The sequence below is a fragment of the Procambarus clarkii genome, chromosome 50 (assembly GCF_040958095.1).
Source record: "Procambarus clarkii isolate CNS0578487 chromosome 50, FALCON_Pclarkii_2.0, whole genome shotgun sequence".
In the NCBI taxonomy this organism is placed as follows: domain Eukaryota; kingdom Metazoa; phylum Arthropoda; class Malacostraca; order Decapoda; family Cambaridae; genus Procambarus; species Procambarus clarkii.
The window spans coordinates 32,560,706-32,578,625 of NC_091199.1; positions in this window are offsets into that span (position 1 = coordinate 32,560,706).

The window sequence follows — 17,920 nt, forward strand, 5'->3', positions numbered from 1 at the left end:
GGTTGAGGGAGGAGGAGGAGGAGACTTGGCCACGAGACATCAGGACAGCAACAAGTACTGAGAGAGAGAGGAGACACTTTAGCAAGCTTCGCGATTGACCATTGCAATTAATTGACCCTGGAGTGCATAATTACTCCATCAGCAATCCTAAGATTGCATCGGCGAACACCAACACGGTTAAGTTGTTCTAGTATTGGGTGTATAGAGCTCTTTACATTTGACCTTGACTCTTATTTCGTCGTTAGGACGTGCCCCCTCCTCAAAACACAAGTACATCCCCAGTGAATTAATTTCAATCTATTTTCTTGCCTAATTTGACATCTTCAGTAGAGTGTAAACTATTCCTACATTGTACTGGAAATTCCAGCGTGTGTTGAAACTGCCTGAGGAAAAATTGACTTCCTTGCCACGCTAGCGAGTCACATGTTCCAGCAGGTTCCAGATGATGCATCCCCACAACCATGCTACTGTTCACTGTCACAGCTGAAATTTCTTACTGATTTACATACTAACATTTGTGTGTTATTGAGATTCAATAATATCTCGTAATTATATATAATTTATATGTACTATGAATTTAATTACATATTATATGGCATTACAAATTTCATAGAATAAGATTAATTATCTTGTCTAATGCCCATTTATATATATAATATTATTAATCAATTTATTCTCTGCCATGATCAATTAATAACATTTTTATCTAATTTTAAATAGTTCTTAGTAAATCTTACTAACCCTTTTCGAGGAAGAACCAGCCTGATCAAGTGTACTAGGGATGAATTAATTTATAGTATTAAGCCCCCATTTTGGGTGGGAGGATTTGACTCATATTACAGTCCCTTTAATAATCAATGCATTATTAATTGAGAACATCCATAGGACACTAGTTTCTGGAGTAAGATATCTTATCACTTGTTCTACCCTGTTTTCCATTTTTTCTCAAAAAGTGGTGGTCCTTTGTAGCTATCAAATTAGCATAAATTTAAATGAATTACATGAGTCAAGTTTTCCCTCACAAAATTTGGTCACTTCAGACCGGATAGATAGCCGAGATAAGTTATCCTCAGCTATAATTAATTATTACTAACACCAGTTATGTGTCACCATTATTAGCCAATACAAATATTTCATTTACAGCTGTGATCAGAGAGAGCTCCTATTATAGCCTAAACCACATTAAATAAATAATTACTGATTCACCCAAGTCAGTGAATTCATAAACATTTCAGGGTCCAGTATACTAATCCAAAATACTGATCCCATTAATTAATCATTGCTAACCCTGATAACATTATATTTCCTCAATTAGGAAGTACATTCAGATGTTAAACATTATTTACGGCAGTAGAATTCTTGCCATTGACAATTAATAATATTGTGTTCATTAAATTTCTCATACACGTAATTTCTACAAGTGTATATATTATATAAAATTATAAAAAATCCAAAAATATAGCACTATCTTACACATTATTGCACCACATTTATTGTAGTTATGCCAACCAAGCAGAGGTAGGATATTTTAGACTGCAACGGTACTTAGATTTGTACAAATTCAGTCTACACCATTAGCTGCATTAATAGGTAGAATTATTACCTAACTAGTACTGTTAGACAGTGCTGGTGAATTATTATTTATGTAGTGCTGACCCTAATTAGGATGGGATTTATAAACCATTTATTGTGTAATTATATTTCGTGACCTATTTCCACGTTCATCTTTGAGTGTTACTGAAGTGTCACTACCCATCCAAAGCTGATTTTGAGGAGCTAGGCCAAAGAATTCCTGTAGAGACAACAAAGTACTACTCAAATCTTAGTTGCTTATTATTAGGTAGGTAGCTAACCTCCAAATAAGGTAAATTAATATCAGCCTATTTAAGAAAATATTAGGCTGTTAATAACTATACCTGCTTTATATGTATGAGCAAGTATCATAGCTGTCCAAGTAGCTATATAAGCCCTATAAGGTTCTAACTCACAGCCAGTGACCTGGAGCTGCTGTGAAGTACAGACGTGTCGCCTGGCTTCTGGCGGTTTGGGGTGGTTGCCGTTTTCGTCGCCAGGTGGTGTGGGCGTTTCTGCCCCTTCCCTGCTGTTGCTGACCGGCTGCGTGTTGACGTGGCGGACTTGCCATGGGAGGCCATCTGACAATGAGAAGACTGTTATAAACCTTGTACACCAATTACTAGATTTATCTCAACCAGAACAATCAGTTGACTCGTTACAAGCTTTTAGTTTTCAGCTTGAGTCACTGTTAAATTCCTTCAGCAAGGAGGTGGATCACCCCACTGCTGAGTGGATGACTAAAATTATCATCCAGAGAAAATTGACTGGTGAGGTACGCAGTAAATTGTATACATACCAGAATGGTAATGTCCTGTCAATGCAGGATATACTTGCAGGTTTGCGTAATGTAATAAATGAATCAGCAAACCAGGCATTTAATAATTCTTCTGAATGCACAGAAACTGTACCCACATCAGTTTCCTTACCTGAAACTCCTAAAGTGACACTGTCATTAGGTAATAAGGGTACTAATAATCAATGTAATAACAACAGGTCAAACACTGATTCATCAGTAAGACCCAAGAGTCCAATAAGTACTTCCAAGAGTCCAATAATTGCTCCCCTGAGTAGAACAATTACTCACAAGAGAATAATTAACAAGCAAATGCAAGCAGCAAAACCTTCACAACCTGTAGTTGCAGTTTCACCTAAATCGGTGTTCCCTAAACGAACTGTAGGATGGGGATTATGTTTTTTTTGCAATATAAAACATTCTCTGTACAAATGTACTGATTACCTTAATAGAGACACGAGTCAGACGACTCAAACAGTTACACAAATGTACTAGGCGTCTCAAATCTTATAATGTTAACAGCTGTGACACCCCACTGAACACCTGCAATAGGTGTAGAATGGGCAAGCATCATGCTGCACTGTGCAAATTTGTCGAAACTAATTATTTCAATCCAAGAATAGGAGGCAAAGAACCTACACATGTACAGTGCTGCATGGTGCCAGATGTTTACAGTGTAATTTCCCCAGCATCTCAAGAGGATGCAACCATGCTGTTACGGCCCTTCTGGGACGCAACCGGGTCCTTCTCTGATGGTAGTAGAGTTTTGGAATCCGGCCCCAAGTTAGTAGAGGCTTTCAAGGGGTGTGTTCCGTAATGCAAGTAAAACTAAAGGGGGAGGGATACACATATTCCAATTTATATATATATATATATATATATATATATATATATATATATATATATATATATATATATATTTTCCACCACCATGTATAAATAAATAACAGTCACACGTGGGGATTATAACTACACAATTATGTACTGGTTCGTCTTCCTCGGAAGACACTGGATGTTCGACGGTGCTCACTCTGGGTAGCCCTGGTTCCTTCTTCCGTGGCCCACGATGAATCCACTATGACTATGCCGAATCTACCCTGACCACAGGCCAGCCAAATCACAGTCCCACTGGGTGTGCGGCCTTCAACCACAATCCAGTCTGATACCTGTATCTGGCCTCCTGCTCTCTACACCTATCTTCAATACATTGCATTTGCTTGGGTTAAACTCTAACAACCATTCGTTTGACCATTCCTGCAGCTTGTCCAGGTCTTCTTGAAGCCTCAAGCTGTCCTCCTCTGTCTTAATCCTTCTCATAATTTTGGCGTCGTCAGCAAACATTGAGAGGAATGAGTCAATGCCCTCTGGGAGATCATTATATCAGAAACAGGATAGGTCCGAGTACAGAGCCCTGTGGGGCTCCACTGGTGACTTCACGCCAATCTGAGGTCTCACCTCTCACTGTAACTCTCTGCTTCCTATTGCTTAGGTACTTCCTTACCCAATGGAGCGCCCTACCAGTTACATCTGCCTGTTTCTCCAGTTTGTGCATAAGCCTTTTATGGGGTACTGTGTCAAAGGCTTTCTGACAATCTAAAAAAATGCAGTCCGCCCATCCATCTCTTTCCTCCTTAATCTTTGGCACCTGATCGTAGAATACTATTAAGCCTGTAAGGCAAGATTTGCCATCCCTGAACCCATGTTGATGGGTTGTCACGAAGTCCCTTCTCTCCAGATGTGTTACTAGCTGTTTTCTCACGATCTTCTCCATCACCTTGCATGGTATACAAGTTAAGGGCACTTCCCTGTAGTTCAGTGCCCTTTGTTTGTCATTATCTTTGTATATTGGGACTACATTAGCAGCTTTCCATATTTCTGGTAGGTTTCCCGTTTCCAGTGACCTCCTATACACTATGGAGAATGGCAAGCAGAGCGCTCCTGCACACTCTTTCAATACCCATGGTGAGATTCCGTCCAGGCTAACAGCCTTTCTCACATTCAGATCCAACAGGTGCCTCTTGACCTCATCTCTAGTAATTTCGAACCCTTCCAAGGTTGCCTGGTTTACTGCCACCTTTCCTAGCGCAGTGACCTCTCCTCGTTCTATTGTGAAGAGCTCCTGGAACCTCTTGTTGAGTTCCTCACACACCTCTTTGTCATTCTCTGTGTACCTGTCCTCACCCGTTCTAAGTTTCGTTATCTGTTCATTCACTGTTGTTTTCCTCCTGATGTGACTTTGTAGTAGCTTTGGTTCGGTCTTGGCTTTATTAGCTATATCCTTTTCATACTTTTTCTCAACTTCTCTTCTCACACTAACTTACTCGTTCCTGGTTCTCTGGTATCTTTCTCTACTGTCTGGTGTTCTGTTATTTCGGAAGTTCCTCCACGCCCTTTTGTTCAGTTCCTTTGCTTTCATACCTGCCCTATTAAACCATGGATTCTTCTTTCGCTTCTCGTTTTTTTCTTGTCAGGCCAGAATAAACCTGTTTACTGTCTCCTGACACTCTTGGGTGACATAGTCCATCATGTCATATACAGACTTAGTTGTGAGTTCTGTGTCCCATGGCATATCCACTCAGAATTTTCTCATCTCCTCATAATTTCCCTTTCGGTACACACAGCCGTACAGCCGTTTGTTTCCCAGTTCTTTTTTGGGGGAGATAATTCCTAGCTCTACCAGGTACTCAAAGATCAATTCACTGTGATCACCCCATTCCCAAGGGGGCTTCCAACTTAACTTCCCTTATATCCCACTCATTTTGGGTAAATATCAGATCAAGCATAGCTGGTTCACCCTCTCCTCTCATTCTTGTCGGTCCCTTGATGTGTTGGCTTAGAAAGTTTTTTGTTTCTATGTCCAGCAGCTAGGCTCTCCATGTGTCCGGTTCTCCATATGGGTCTCTGTTCTCCCAATATATCTTCCCGTGGTTGAAATCTCCCATGATTAGTAGTCTGGATCCGTTCCTGCTAGCTACAGAAAGTGCTCTCTCTATTATATTGATGGTGGCCATATTGTTTCTATCATCTTTCTGTCTGGGTCTTTTGTCATTTGGTGGGGGGTTATATATGACTACTACTACAATTTTTGTCCTCCAATTGCTATGGTACCTGTTATGTAGTCACTGAAATCTTCACAGCCCTGAACAACCATCTCGTCAAAACTACAGCCTTTTCTTATCAGCAAAGCTACACCACCTCCTCTTCCTTCTCTCTCTTTCCTCACTACATAGTAATCCTGTGGAAATACTGCATTTATTTTGGTTTTAGTTAGATTTGTTTCTGTGAGTGCTATTTTGTCTGGGTTTTCTTTTATTGCCTATTCACCAAGTTCACTTGCTTTATTTGTAATTCCATATATGTTAGTGTACATTGCCTTGAAGCTCACTTTCTTCTGTTCATTCTCTTGTCCCCCTCTTGGTGAGCGTTCTGTTGACAGAGGAAGCTGTTCAATAGGTGTGAAGATCTGTGAGGTGGTTAACAAGGTCACAGTGGATTCTGGGATGGGGGGTGGGGGTTCAAGGGAAGGGGGGACAGGTAGGGTATGAGGTAAGGAGGTAGGGGGGACATGGAGGATTTGGGGTGAGGGGGGGAGGAGAGATAGGGAGGGTATGTGATGAAGGGGGAGTGGGGACTTGGGGGGGGGGGAAGGGGGGACATGGTGGGAATGGGTGAGGAGTGACAGGGGTGGGTGTGGAGGGAGGATTGAGTGAGCATTTGGGTGGGGGCAGGTAAGGTGAGGGTTAGGGAGGGTTTCTATGCAGAGGAGGGTGGCGGTGTTGCCCTCTCTCTGGTGTTACTGGGATGCTCGTTGTAGGTTCCCCTCGTGTCTCTGGGACTGTTGTGCTGGGGGCTGTGATTTCCTGATTTGCTCCTCTCTCCCTGCACTTTCTCTTTGCCTCTGCTGCCCTGGCTCTCTCCTCCTTCGTCCTGTCCCTCTGGAGGAATACTTTTTGTATTCTTCCACATACTGCAGATGACTCTTCCTTTCTAGAATAACCTCCTTCGTGGTCTCGTTTGCAAACACTATCTTCACCAGGCGGTCTCTGTCCTTGTTGAACCAGCTCAACCTGAAAACCTTCTCATTGTTTTGTTCAGCCCTTTCCATCGTTAACCTCCTTAGTATCCCATTTACTGCCTCTCTGTCCTTGCTATTCCATTTTTGCCTATTGGATTCTTCTTGTTCTTTGATGCTTACAGCTATCACTGATCTTTTTCTTTCCAGCAGCTCACTGGTGCACCAGTGCACCTGCAAGGTTGCACCTTCTGTACCTTCTGTGAGGTTGCTGCTTGCATGGCTACCTCCCTCACTGTGACCATTACTTCTGTACTTTCTCACTATTTCCGCAAATGTTTCAGTTACAGAGGCATTTTCTTCCAATGCGACAATTCCATCTTACTTTTGGATGATTATTTGATGCTCAGTCTCATTAGTTTTCTCTGTGAGGGATTTGATCGCCTCCCTTGCTGCTGTCAGCTCACTTTGCAGGTTGTTAAATGTATTCTTCATTTCATGCATCTCCCTCCTGAATTCCTCCAAAACTTGGGCTATCATTTCCTTCATTTGGTCACTTTGACTGTTCCCTGTGTCCCTGGTGTGTCCTCCTGTCATCTTTTTCCCTCTCTCTGATGAGTTTTGATAGGGTTAGGCAGGGGGTGGAGGGGGGCAGAGAGGAAGGGGGAGAGAAGGAGAGAGAGAGAGAGATAGAGAGCAAAAAAGACAGAGAGCAAGTGAGAGAGCAAGAAAGAGAGGGGTAGGGCCAGATAGGGAAGAGGGCGAGATAGGGGGAGAGGGCGAAAGGGGGGGAGAGGGCGAGGGAGGGGAGAGAGGGCGAAGGAGGAGGAGAGGGCGAGGTATGGGAGAGGGCGAGGGAGGGGGAGAGGGAGAGGCCGAGGACGAGAGAGGAAGGGTGAGAGAGAGAGGGAGGGAGGGAGGGCGAGAGAGAGAGAGGGAGGGAGGGCGAGAGAGAAATGGAGAGAGGGAGAGAGAGAGAGGGAGAGAGGCCAAGGGAGAGAGGGAGGGAGGGCGAGAGAGAGAGGGAAGGCGAGAGAGAGAGAGAGAGAGAGAGAGAGAGAGAGAGAGAGAGAGAGAGAGAGAGAGAGAGAGAGAGAGACACACAGTGTGTGTGTGTGTACTCACCTAATTGTGTTTGCGGGGGTAGAGCTTTGTCTCTTTGGTCCCGCCTCTCAACTGTCAATCAACTGGTGTACAGATTCCTGAGCCTACTAGGCTCTATCATGTCTACATTTGAAACTATTTTTTTTTTTTAAATATATACAAGAGTTCTTACATTCTTGTACAGCCACTAGTATGCGTAGCGTTTCGGGCAGGTTCCTGGAATACGATCCCCACCGCGAAGAATTGCTGTTACAGCCAAGTGCACATTTTACTGTTGCGTTAAATAGAGGCTACAGTTAAAGATTTGCGCCCAGTAAATCCTCCCCGGCCAGGATACGAACCCATGACAAAACGCTCGCGGAATGACAGGCGAGTGTCTTACCACTGCACCACGGAGACTGTCAAACTGTCATGACTGACTGTCATGTATGGAGTCAGCCTCCACCACATCACTTTCTAGTGCATTCCATTTATTAACTACTCTGACACTGAAAAAAATCTTTCTAACATCTCTGTGGCTCATCTGGGTACTAAGTTTCCACCTGTGTCCCCTTGTTTGTGTCCCACCTGTGCTGAAGAGTTTGTCTTTGTCCACCCTGTAAATTCCCCTGAAACTTTTCTAGGTGGTTATTATGTCTCACGTCCACACGTGTGGACGCGTGGACTGTACTCACCTAGTTGTGCTTGCGGGGGTTAAGCCTGGCTCTTTGGTCCCGCCTCTCAACTGTCAATCAACAGGTGTACAGGTTCCTGAGCCTATTGGGCTCTATCATATCTACACTTGAAACTGTGTATGGAGTCAGCCTCCACCACATTACTTCCTAATGCATTCCATTTGTCAACCACTCTGACACTAAAAAAGTTCTTTCTAATATCTCTGTGGCTCATTTGGGCACTCAGTTTCCACCTGTGTCCCCTAGTGCGTGTGCCCCTTGCGTTAAACAACCTGTCTTTATCAACCCTGTCGATTCCCTTGAGAATCTTGAATATAGTGATCATGTCCCCCCTAACTCTTCTGTCTTCCAACGAAGTGAGGTTTAATTCCCGTAGTCTCTCCTCGTAGCTCATACCTCTCAGCTCGGGTACTAGTCTGGTGGCAAACCTTTGAACCTTTTCCATTTTAGTCTTATGCTTGACTAGATATGGACTCCATGCTGGAGCCGCATACTCCAGGTTTGGTCTGACATATGTGGTATATAATGATCTGAAAGATTTCTTACACAAGTTTCTAAAGGCCGTTCTTATGTTAGCCAACCTGGCATATGCTGCTGCTGTTATCCTCTTGATATGAGCTTCAGGGGACAGGTCTGGCGTGATATCAACCCTCAGGTCTTTCTCTTTCTCTGACTCTTGAAGTATTTCATCTCCCAAATGGTACCTTGTATCTGGTCTCCTGCTTCCTACCCCTATCTTCATTACATAACATTTGCTTGGGTTAAACTCTAACAGGCATTTGTTCGACCATTCCTGCAGCTTGTCCAGGTCTTCTTGAAGCCTCAAGCTGTCCTCCTCTGTCTTAATCCTTCTCATAATTTTGGCGTCGTCAGCAAACATTGAGCAAACCGATTCTTCCTTTGCTTCTCTGTTTTTTCCTGTCGAGCTGGGACAAACCTGCTTTCAGCCTCCTGACATTTTTGGGTGACATAGTCCATCATGTCTTGTACGGACTTGGTTCCGAGTTCTGTGTCCCAATGTATTTCCCATAGGAATTTATTCATTTCCTCATAGTTTCCCTTTCAGTACGCCAGCCCTTTGGTTCCCAGTTCTTTTTTGGGGGGTGATAATTCCCAGCTCAACCAGGTACTCAAAGCACAATACACTATGATCACTCATTCCCAATGGGGATTCCAACTTAACTTCCCTTATATCCGACTCATTTAGGGTAAATATCAGATCAAGCAAGGCTGGTTCATCCCCTCCTCTCATTCTTGTCGGTCCCTTGACGTATTGACTTTGAAAGTTTCTTGTTGCCACATCTAGCAGCTTAGCTCTCCATGTATCTGGGCCTCCATGTGGGTCTCTGTTCCCCCTATCTATCTTCCCATGGTTGAAGTCTCTCATGATTAGAAGTCTGGATCCGTTCCTGCTAGCCACAGAAGCTGCTCTCTCTATTATATTGATGGTGGCCAAGTTGTTTCTATCATATTCCTGTCTGGGTCTTCTGTCATTTGGTGGGGGGTTATATATGACTACTATTATAATTTTCTGTCCTCCAGTTGCTATGGTGCCTGATATGTAGTCACTGAAACCTTCACAGTTCTGAATTACCATCTCTTCGAAACTCCAACCTTCTCTCAGTAGCAAAGCTACACCACCTCCTCCTCTCCCTTCTCTCTCTTTCCTCACTACATAGTAGCCCTGTGGAAACACTGCGTTTGTTATGATTTTCGTTAGCTTTGTTTCAGTGAGTGCTATTATGTCTGGGTTTTCTTCTAGTGTCCTTTCCCCAAGTTCACTTGTTTCATTTGAAATCCCATCTATGTTAGTGTACATCACGTTGAAGCTCACTGTCTTCTGTTCATTTTCATATCCCTTTCTTGGTGAGCATTCTGCTGGTGTGGGAAGCTGTTCCGTGGGTGAGAGGATCTGTGAGGTGGTTTGCAGGATCTCAGAGGATTTTGGGGTGGGGGGTGGGGGTTTAAGGGAAGGGGGGACAGGTAGGGTGTGGGTTAAGGAGATAGGGGGGACATTGAGGATACGGGGTGAGGGGGGGAGGAGGGATAGGAAGGGAATGGGATGAAGGGGGAGGGGGGAAAGGTGGGAGGGGGGACATTATGGGAATGGGGATGGGGTGTCAGAGTCGGAATGGGGTGAAGGGGAGGGAGGGTTGGGTCGGGGCAGGTAGGGTGAGGGGAAGGGAGGGTTTCTATGCGGAGGGGGGTGGGGTGGTGGTGTTGCCCTCCCCTCTGGTGTTGCTGGGATGCTGGTTTTGGGTTCCCCTCGTGTCTCTGGGACTGTTGTGTTGGGGGCTGTGATTTCCTGCTTTTCTCCTCTCTCCCTGCGCTTCCTCCTTGCCTCTGCTGCCCTGGCTCTCTCTTCCTTCGTCCTGTCCCTCTGCAGGAATACTTTTTTGTATCCCTCCACATGCTGCAGACGACTCTTCTTTTCGAGAATATTCTCCTTCGTGGTTTCGTTTGTAAACACCACCTTTACAAGTCGGTTTCTGTCCTTGTTGTACCAGCCCAACCTGGAAACTTTCTCAATGTTATGTACAGCCCCTTCCATCTGTAACCCCTTCAGTAGCCCATATACTGCCTCTCTATCCTTGCCATTCCATTCTTGCCTGTTGGATCCTTCCTGTTCTTTGCTGCCTACAACTACCACTGATCTTTTTCTCTCCAGCAGTTGAGTGGTGCACCTTGCTGCTTCCTGGGACGTAGCTGCTTGCATCGCTACCTCCCTCACTGTGTCCATTGCTTCTGAGCTCTTTTTCAGTATGTTCGCAAATGTTTCAGGTACAGAGGCATTTCCTTCCAATGTAACAGTCCCACCTTCCCTTTGGATGATAATCTGATGCTCGGTCTCTTTATTTTTTTCTATGAGGGATTTGATCTCCTCCCTTGCTGATGTCAGCTCACTTTGCAGATTGTTAATTGTAATCCTCATTTCATTCATCTCCTTCCTGAATTCCTCCAGAACTTGGGTTAGCAATTCCTTCGTCTGATCACCCTGGCTGCTTCCCGTGTCCCTGTTGCGGCCTCCTGCCATTTTGCCCCTTGTCAAGAGAGAGAGCAAGAAAGAGAGAGAGCAAAGGAGAGAGAGCAAGAGAGAGAGAGAGAGAGAGAGAGAGAGAACGTGTGTGCGCGTGGGATGGGATTAAGAAGAGGTGAGGTGTTCAGCTTACGGCAGGTAAGAGAGGGGCTAAGAGAAGGGGTAAGAGAGGGGGGTGAATTATAAGAGGTTTTATCTCCTTTCCACGAAAGGTGTTAATCCCTTCTAGCCTGTGTGTGTGTGTGTGTGTGCGTGCATACGTACGTGGGCTTAAGTGCATGCGTGCGTGTGTGCGTGTGTCACTAGTGCTCGTAAGCGGTAACTTCTACCCAGATTGAGCCACGCTGAGATTTTAAATATATATACTATCCTGAACAAGAATTTGAAAATATTTTACCTCATACTGTACACCTGATTAATTGATCAGAGAGGGGGTACATACCAGTCTGTTTCCCGCTCACACAACTAGATGAGTAATGATGATGTATGGTTGATGATGGTGCTCCGTCGTCGCCTTCCACTTGGTGATTCTCTAAGTACTAGTAGATTGACGATGTCGGTTCTTCTCTACACAAATCTCTGGAGTCACAGTCACCACCCAACAAACACAGTCAGCAGTTCCACGGCGGGTCGTCCCCACCTGGCCGTCAGATCAGGTCGCTCTACGCGGTCCTCCACACTGTATGCACCGGTGATTCCACTAGCGTCACAAACCTCACAAATCCAGCTCCGAACATCATCCTGCTTGGGGACTTCAACCTACGGCACCTGAAATGGAAGCACCTGGCTAATACAGTAATATCAGAAAGAATACCAGGAAGTAGCCTAAATGAACAGGCACATGCAAATGACCTGCTACGGTTGTGTGACAGGTTTGCCTTAAACCAGCAAATAGTAGAACCAACTAGGAAGGAGAACACGCTTGACCTCATTTTCACTAATAATGATGAATTGATCAGGAACATAATGATTACAAATACCTGTTACTCAGATCACAACTTAATTGAAGTTATGACAACCATGGGGAGTAGACCTTCAAAACCAGTCCAGATTCCCGGTGGAGGAGATTTCAGCAAATTCAACTTCAATAATAAACAGATAAACTGGGAGCAAATAAACCAGGACTTCACAGAAATAAACTTGGAAGAACAGCTAGAAAATGCAAACCTGAACCAGTGCCTGGAAAAAATAAGCTCAGTAGCACTAGAAATATGTTCAAACCGCATACACCTAAGAAAAAAGAGGAAGATATGCAGATTGGAACGGGAACGTCGTTCCCTATATAGGCGAAGAAAGCAAATCGCGAAACAACTTGAGAGTCGCACCCTATCTCAAGAACGGCGAAGAAGGTTAGGTAAAGAAATAGAAACAATTGAACGCAAGCTACAAGAATCATACAAAACCCAGGAGAGGAAAGAGAGGAAATGGCCATCAGTGAAATAGAGAAAAATCCTAAATATTTTTTCTCCTATGCAAAATCAAGATCAAAAACCACATCTAGTATCGGGCCCCTGCTAAAGGGAGATGGAACTTTCACCGATGACAACAAAGAAATGAGCGAGCTACTGAGGAAGCAGTACGACTCTATTTTCAGTGAGCCATTAAACGCACTAAAGATTGATAACCCAAATGAATTTTTCATGGATATGATACCAACATTAAATCATATATCAGACGTCACCCTATCTCCATTGGATTTTGAAGAAGCCATAAACAGTATTCCTATGCACTCTGCACCTTGCCCGGATTCTTGGAACTCCATATTCATCAAGAGCTGTAAAAAAACATTATCGCAGGCCTCCACATTCTGTGGAGACAAAGCCTAGATACTGGCGTTATTCCTGATATACTAAAAACTGCAGAGATAACACCACTTCATAAAGGAGGAAATAAGGCAGAGGCAAAAAATTACAGACCGATAGCACTAACATCGCACATTATAAAAAATTTTGAGAGAGTGCTAAGAAGTAAGATCACAAAATACATGGAATCACAGCATCTCCATAACCCCGGACATCATGGTTTCAGAACAGGGCGCTCTTGCCTATCGCAGTTGCTGGACCACTATGATATGGCATTAGATGCTATGGAAGACAAACAAAACGCTGATGTAATTTACACAGATTTCGCAAAAGCTTTTGATAAATGTGACCATGGCGTTATTGCACATAAAATGCGTTCAAAAGGAATTACCGGAAAAATAGGCAGATGGATCTACAATTTCCTGACCAACAGAACCCAATGTGTAATAGTCAACAAAATAAAATCCAGCCCATCAATCGTGAAGAGCTCAGTCCCCCAAGGTACTGTCCTTGCTCCAGTACTTTTTCTCATCCTCATATCGGACATAGACAAGAACACAACCTATAGCACTGTATCATCCTTTGCAGATGACACTAGGATCTTCATGAGAGTAGGCAACATAGAGGACACGGCAAACCTCCAGTCAGATGTAGATCAGGTCTTTCTATGGGCTACAGAAAATAATATGGTGTTTAACGAAGATAAGTTCCAGGTCATGCGCTATGGAAAAAATGAAAATATAAAAACGGAAACCACGTACCAAACTCAGGCAAATCATAACATAGAACGTAAAGGCAATGTAAAGGATCTGGGTATACTCATGTCGGAAGGCTTTACCTTTAAAGAACACAATAAAGTATCCGTCACAACTGCAAGAAAAATGACAGGTTGGATAACAAGAACTTTTCACACTAGAGATGCTATACCGATGATGGCACTTTTCAAAACGCTTGTGCTCTCTAGAGTGGAGTACTGCTGCACAATGACAGCCTATTGACTACTATTATAATTTTCTGTCCTCCAGTTGCTATGGTGCCTGATATGTAGTCACTGAAACCTTCACAGTTCTGAATTACCATCTCTTCGAAACTCCAACCTTCTCTCAGTAGCAAAGCTACACCACCTCCTCCTCTCCCTTCTCTCTCTTTCCTCACTACATAGTAGCCCTGTGGAAACACTGCGTTTGTTATGATTTTCGTTAGCTTTGTTTCAGTGAGTGCTATTATGTCTGGGTTTTCTTCTAGTGTCCTTTCCCCAAGTTCACTTGTTTCATTTGAAATCCCATCTATGTTAGTGTACATCACGTTGAAGCTCACTGTCTTCTGTTCATTTTCATATCCCTTTCTTGGTGAGCATTCTGCTGGTGTGGGAAGCTGTTCCGTGGGTGAGAGGATCTGTGAGTTGGTTTGCAGGATCTCAGAGGATTTTGGGGTGGGGGGTGGGGGTTTAAGGGAAGGGGGGACAGGTAGGGTGTGGGTTAAGGAGATAGGGGGGACATTGAGGATACGGGGTGAGGGGGGGAGGAGGGATAGGAAGGGAATGGGATGAAGGGGGAGGGGGGAAAGGTGGGAGGGGGGACATTATGGGAATGGGGATGGGGTGTCAGAGTCGGAATGGGGTGAAGGGGAGGGAGGGTTGGGTCGGGGCAGGTAGGGTGAGGGGAAGGGAGGGTTTCTATGCGGAGGGGGGTGGGGTGGTGGTGTTGCCCTCCCCTCTGGTGTTGCTGGGATGCTGGTTTTGGGTTCCCCTCGTGTCTCTGGGACTGTTGTGTTGGGGGCTGTGATTTCCTGCTTTTCTCCTCTCTCCCTGCGCTTCCTCCTTGCCTCTGCTGCCCTGGCTCTCTCTTCCTTCGTCCTGTCCCTCTGCAGGAATACTTTTTTGTATCCCTCCACATGCTGCAGACGACTCTTCTTTTCGAGAATATCCTCCTTCGTGGTTTCGTTTGTAAACACCACCTTTACAAGTCGGTTTCTGTCCTTGTTGTACCAGCCCAACCTGGAAACTTTCTCAATGTTATGTACAGCCCCTTCCATCTGTAACCCCTTCAGTAGCCCATATACTGCCTCTCTATCCTTGCCATTCCATTCTTGCCTGTTGGATCCTTCCTGTTCTTTGCTGCCTACAACTACCACTGATCTTTTTCTCTCCAGCAGTTGAGTGGTGCACCTTGCTGCTTCCTGGGACGTAGCTGCTTGCATCGCTACCTCCCTCACTGTGTCCATTGCTTCTGAGCTCTTTTTCAGTATGTTCGCAAATGTTTCAGGTACAGAGGCATTTCCTTCCAATGTAACAGTCCCACCTTCCCTTTGGATGATAATCTGATGCTCGGTCTCTTTATTTTTTTCTATGAGGGATTTGATCTCCTCCCTTGCTGATGTCAGCTCACTTTGCAGATTGTTAATTGTAATCCTCATTTCATTCATCTCCTTCCTGAATTCCTCCAGAACTTGGGTTAGCAATTCCTTCGTCTGATCACCCTGGCTGCTTCCCGTGTCCCTGTTGCGGCCTCCTGCCATTTTGCCCCTTGTCAAGAGAGAGAGCAAAGGAGAGAGAGCAAGAGAGAGAGAGAGAGAGAGAGAGAGAACGTGTGTGCGCGTGGGATGGGATTAAGAAGAGGTGAGGTGTTCAGCTTACGGCAGGTAAGAGAGGGGCTAAGAGAAGGGGTAAGAGAGGGGGGTGAATTATAAGAGGTTTTATCTCCTTTCCACGAAAGGTGTTAATCCCTTCTAGCCTGTGTGTGTGTGTGTGTGTGCGTGCATACGTACGTGGGCTTAAGTGCATGCGTGCGTGTGTGCGTGTGTCACTAGTGCTCGTAAGCGGTAACTTCTACCCAGATTGAGCCACGCTGAGATTTTAAATATATATACTATCCTGAACAAGAATTTGAAAATATTTTACCTCATACTGTACACCTGATTAATTGATCAGAGAGGGGGTACATACCAGTCTGTTTCCCGCTCACACAACTAGATGAGTAATGATGATGTATGGTTGATGATGGTGCTCCGTCGTCGCCTTCCACTTGGTGATTCTCTAAGTACTAGTAGATTGACGATGTCGGTTCTTCTCTACACAAATCTCTGGAGTCACAGTCACCACCCAACAAACACAGTCAGCAGTTCCACGGCGGGTCGTCCCCACCTGGCCGTCAGATCAGGTCGCTCTACGCGGTCCTCCACACTGTATGCACCGGTGATTCCACTAGCGTCACAAACCTCACAAATCCAGCTCCGAACATCATCCTGCTTGGGGACTTCAACCTACGGCACCTGAAATGGAAGCACCTGGCTAATACAGTAATATCAGAAAGAATACCAGGAAGTAGCCTAAATGAACAGGCACATGCAAATGACCTGCTACGGTTGTGTGACAGGTTTGCCTTAAACCAGCAAATAGTAGAACCAACTAGGAAGGAGAACACGCTTGACCTCATTTTCACTAATAATGATGAATTGATCAGGAACATAATGATTACAAATACCTGTTACTCAGATCACAACTTAATTGAAGTTATGACAACCATGGGGAGTAGACCTTCAAAACCAGTCCAGATTCCCGGTGGAGGAGATTTCAGCAAATTCAACTTCAATAATAAACAGATAAACTGGGAGCAAATAAACCAGGACTTCACAGAAATAAACTTGGAAGAACAGCTAGAAAATGCAAACCTGAACCAGTGCCTGGAAAAAATAAGCTCAGTAGCACTAGAAATATGTTCAAACCGCATACACCTAAGAAAAAAGAGGAAGATATGCAGATTGGAACGGGAACGTCGTTCCCTATATAGGCGAAGAAAGCAAATCGCGAAACAACTTGAGAGTCGCACCCTATCTCAAGAACGGCGAAGAAGGTTAGGTAAAGAAATAGAAACAATTGAACGCAAGCTACAAGAATCATACAAAACCCAGGAGAGGAAAGAGAGGAAATGGCCATCAGTGAAATAGAGAAAAATCCTAAATATTTTTTCTCCTATGCAAAATCAAGATCAAAAACCACATCTAGTATCGGGCCCCTGCTAAAGGGAGATGGAACTTTCACCGATGACAACAAAGAAATGAGCGAGCTACTGAGGAAGCAGTACGACTCTATTTTCAGTGAGCCATTAAACGCACTAAAGATTGATAACCCAAATGAATTTTTCATGGATATGATACCAACATTAAATCATATATCAGACGTCACCCTATCTCCATTGGATTTTGAAGAAGCCATAAACAGTATTCCTATGCACTCTGCACCTTGCCCGGATTCTTGGAACTCCATATTCATCAAGAGCTGTAAAAAAACATTATCGCAGGCCTCCACATTCTGTGGAGACAAAGCCTAGATACTGGCGTTATTCCTGATATACTAAAAACTGCAGAGATAACACCACTTCATAAAGGAGGAAATAAGGCAGAGGCAAAAAATTACAGACCGATAGCACTAACATCGCACATTATAAAAAATTTTGAGAGAGTGCTAAGAAGTAAGATCACAAAATACATGGAATCACAGCATCTCCATAACCCCGGACATCATGGTTTCAGAACAGGGCGCTCTTGCCTATCGCAGTTGCTGGACCACTATGATATGGCATTAGATGCTATGGAAGACAAACAAAACGCTGATGTAATTTACACAGATTTCGCAAAAGCTTTTGATAAATGTGACCATGGCGTTATTGCACATAAAATGCGTTCAAAAGGAATTACCGGAAAAATAGGCAGATGGATCTACAATTTCCTGACCAACAGAACCCAATGTGTAATAGTCAACAAAATAAAATCCAGCCCATCAATCGTGAAGAGCTCAGTCCCCCAAGGTACTGTCCTTGCTCCAGTACTTTTTCTCATCCTCATATCGGACATAGACAAGAACACAACCTATAGCACTGTATCATCCTTTGCAGATGACACTAGGATCTTCATGAGAGTAGGCAA